Consider the following 4,453-nt stretch of genomic DNA (forward strand, 5'->3'; position numbering starts at 1 on the left):
GCTTGGCCCAAGCCCCATTTAAATGGTCATGTGATTTTCATGTGACCATTTAATCAAGCAAGCATTATATAGTCATGCTTATCTTTAGAAAGTTCAAGAAAATCAAGCAAAAATTGAAGACCACCTCAAGAGAGGCTTTCGGCCATAGCAAAAGAAAAGAGAAAAAATTTCCTAGCCTTGATCTTGGACCTAAAAATTTTATTCTTCTTGTATTCATAGAGTATGCAAGACGCTCTCCGACGTGATACAATTAGTTAAGCGAAAGAACCACGTTTGCGGCAAGTCGGAATTTCAAGAAAAAGGTAAGATTTCTATGTTTTTATGTTATGGAATGGGTATATATGTGTTAGTGATTAGAGTTGCATGAAGATTATGGAATTGTGTTGTGTTGTGAGTAGTCGTGCATGTGTGTGAAGTGGTATGTGGCCGTGAGCCACTTGGTGGTGAAGAGTAATGGATTAAATTTTTATTTAGCTTGTTAGTTGTGTCGTTGTGGCATTTATGACGTAAATAAAGGTTTAACGAAGTGAGTTGGCATTGAAGTTGGTTGTATGTTGATATGGGAAATTATGTGATTTTTATATGATTTTTAGATAATTATGAAAGTAAGATTCTAGGATGTGAATTAATGTTGTTGTTAATGAATTTGGAAGGAAACAATGCGAGTTAGTATGTTCGTCGTAGTTGTTGACGTTTCGGATGGAATATGGAAAGTGATGGATCATTTGAACTTATGTATATTGCTTGGAACATTATTGGAATGTGTTTGAATAACCTTGAATATGATAATGTTGATATTAGTTTGATATTGTGGAGTTTGAATGGAAGTTGTCGCCTTATGTAGAAAGGAAGAATATTGATGCTAGAACCTATTTTGTTGTGATTCTTGAGTCATTTGGTATTGTTGGGTTGTTGTTGTTGATATTGAGCCGAGCTAAGCCTCGAGGATGTTATATGTATAGGGGAAGTGCTGCCGAAATTTTGGTAGACAAATATAAAGTTAAGTGGACACTTAAAGTCTTGCAATTCCTAATTGGTAACTTTGACCATTTGTAGATTCTGAGCGAAACGGGATTTGAGTTTTGACGAGCGTGAGCCGCTTATAAGGTATGTAAGGCTACCCCATTCCTTCTTTTGGCATGTCCTAGGTATACTAGGTCGATATTTGAGCCCCGGAGGCAATTCTGTTCATGGAAATCCGAATTGGAAATCGAGTAATATTCATTCAATTGAATTGAACTATAAAACTCATATTTTGTTGAAAAGTAATCGAATGTCCGAAACTTATGCAAATGTAATCGAATCGCTTCGAAACCTCCTTGTATGATCTCATAGACCCCAAATGTCCGTGATTCATGTCCGCCACCTCGACTTGACCCGAGGTGGGCCCGCTAACATCGAGATTCCCTGGTTTGTTCTATTAGTCTCATTTTTGTACAATGTCGGCAAAACACTTTTGTTTATGAATTTTGACTATCATAAAGTAATGTTTTGACTGCCACGATATTCTAAATTATATTTTGAACCATAAATGCTACTTTGGAAATACTTTTGTGAAACGAACCCCGTATTGACTAATTGTTCGAACTACTTGACTAATGAGTTAGCATATGATATTATCAAGCTTCAAAAGGTGTTTTGATATATAAATTGCATTGTTTGCTCACGACTCCGCTCGTGCCCTTATTATGACTTCGTTCACCGGTTCCCGGGCCGACTATGGTTCGTGCGCGCTATGATAAATTCGGCCGTATGCTGTGTTACGGTTCCCGAGACCTCGCCATAGGGCCGGGTTCCGTTTGGAGTTATGCTGTGATATGGCTGGTGATATGCTATGATGATATGTGTGTTCGGGGATGTACGGAGATTTGAACCTTTTGGTGTTATGCTGTGTGTGGCACCAGCGTCGGAGTGGTGACCACGTTCCTGAGCTTTTGCATGATTTTATCTGCATTATGTATATATGTTTTCAGTACAGGTTTGATATATTGTTCAGTATTTCCCCTTTTGTATCCTGTTTGTTTTCAGTTGTGGCTTATATTTCTGTACTCTATGCTTTACATACTCAGTACATCTTTCGTACTGACCCCCTTTCTTCGGGGGCTGCGTTTCATGCCCGCAGGTACAGACACCGGTGATCCACCACTGTAGGCTCCACTTTCTGCTTTTTCGGAGTGCTCCCTTTCATCCGGAGCCCACAGTTTGGTATATATGTCTTTTGCTGTACATATACTTCTGTATATCTGACTATTTGGGTACGGCGGGATCCTGTCCCGTCATATGTTTTCGTTTTGGATTTGCAGAGGCCTGTAGTCATATATGTGGGTCGAGGGTCCTATATGTGTCTGTTTGTCTACGATTTGCGTCTTAATGCGGTCCGTCTGTTTTGGTGGCCAAACTGACCCATATGTTTGCTTCAGTATATATGATCGGCGATGTGTATTCCGCCGCTCCTTTTGGCTTTTGATATGATATCTTTGCAAGCGTGACCGCTTAAGACAATATTTGATTTTAAATCTGTTTTAATGACTAATATGATATCTGAGATAATCTATAACATGACGATTTGGTATGTTTGTCTGTCCGGGTGCCCAAGTAGGGCGCCAGTCGCGGCCCACGGAGCTGGGTCGTGACAATATTATATGTATACCGACTGGTTGATATCCATTTCAATTAACTAATTGTATTGTTGCATATATTGGATTTTTTAAAAGCAAAATATTTTTATTAAATTAATTAAAACATATATTATAATTTTTATATTAACAATTATAGATAAAAAAAAATAGTTACAAAGAAATCAAAATTAGAAAGATATATGTTATATCGTAAATCACCAAATTTTAATTCCGAAATGAAAATATAAAGTAATCCATTTTATAAATGTAAAGAAACAATAGTCAGAGATTGCAAAGGAGAGTAAAATAAGTAAAGTATTGACAAAGAAGGAAAATAGAGATAAAAGTCACTCCCTCCCTTCACTTTTACTTGCCCACGTTAACATATCAAGAAAAAGAAACTTTTCTTCTTCTTATTTTACCCTTTACATTAATTACTCATTTTCAAATCATTTTCTGAGGCTATTGAGACTATACACCAATAAATATGGATATTATGATAAAATATATACTTCATTTATTAATTCTTAAAGAGCGTGAAAAGTCAAATGTGAAAAAATTATGTGTAGGAGAATTAAAATTGAAGCGCATACGTGTATACTTGAGAACAGAATAAATACACAGTACTATGACATATGTCCAAGTGGGATAAAAAAGTAGTTGGTTAAAGTGTATAATTTATATAACTTTTGGTACAAATTTGCATTGCTATTGTTCGTCCTCTCTTCACGTTCACAGTATTGATAAAGAAGAAAAACGGGGATAAAAGTCACTCCCTCCTTTTACTTTTACTTGTCCACGTTAACATATCAAGAGAAAGAAATTTTTGTTCTTACTGTTAATTTTACCCTTCACATTAATTACTCATTTTCAAATCATTTTCGAAGGCTATTGAGACTTACACCAATAAATATAAATATTATGGTAAAATATATACTCCCTCTGTCTCGTATTACTTCGTCACTTTCTCTTTTGTACGCCCCTTAAGAAATGATAAATAAAAGATTTATTTTACTATCTTACCCTATCTCTCTCCAATAAATACATTCTAATCAAAATTGACTATTTCAAGAATATTTATTACTAAGGGTAAGATGAGAAAGATTTAGTTAATTTTATCTTGATTTTATAAATGAACAAGTAATTTAGACATATATTTTTAGTAATGTGGCCAAGTAATATGAGACGGATAGGATAAGATGGGAAAGACTTAATTAATTTTATCTTCATTTTGTAAATGAACAAGTAATTTGAACATATATTTTTATTTTTAGTAATGTTGAGTACTTCATTTATGAACAAGTAAAAGTGCATGGAGGAAATAAATATGTGTCAAAGAATTAATTTTGAAGTGCATACGTGTATACATGAGGAGAGAATAGATATTTAGTACTATGACATATGTCCACGTGGGATAAAAAAATAGTTTAGTAATGTGGCCAAGTAATATGGGACGGAGGGAGTACTTCATTTATTAATTCTTAAAGAACTTGAAAAGTTAAAATTCAACAAATATAAGTGCACGATGAAAATAAATGTTCGGAGAATTAAATTTGAAGTGCATACGTGTATATATGAGAAAAGATAAATATTCAGTACTATGACATACGTCCATGTGGAATAAAAAAAGTAATTAGTTAAAATGTACAATTTATATAGCTTGTGGTAAAAATTTGTACTGCTATGTTAGTCCTTTGAAGTGCATACGTGTATACATGAGAAGAGATGAATATTCAGTATTATGACATATGTCCACGTGGAATAAAAAAGTGATTGGTTAAAATGTACAATTTATATAGCTTGTGGTACAAATTTGTATTGCTGTGTTAGTCCTC

The sequence above is a fragment of the Lycium barbarum genome, chromosome 8 (assembly GCF_019175385.1).
Source record: "Lycium barbarum isolate Lr01 chromosome 8, ASM1917538v2, whole genome shotgun sequence".
NCBI lineage: Eukaryota > Viridiplantae > Streptophyta > Magnoliopsida > Solanales > Solanaceae > Lycium > Lycium barbarum.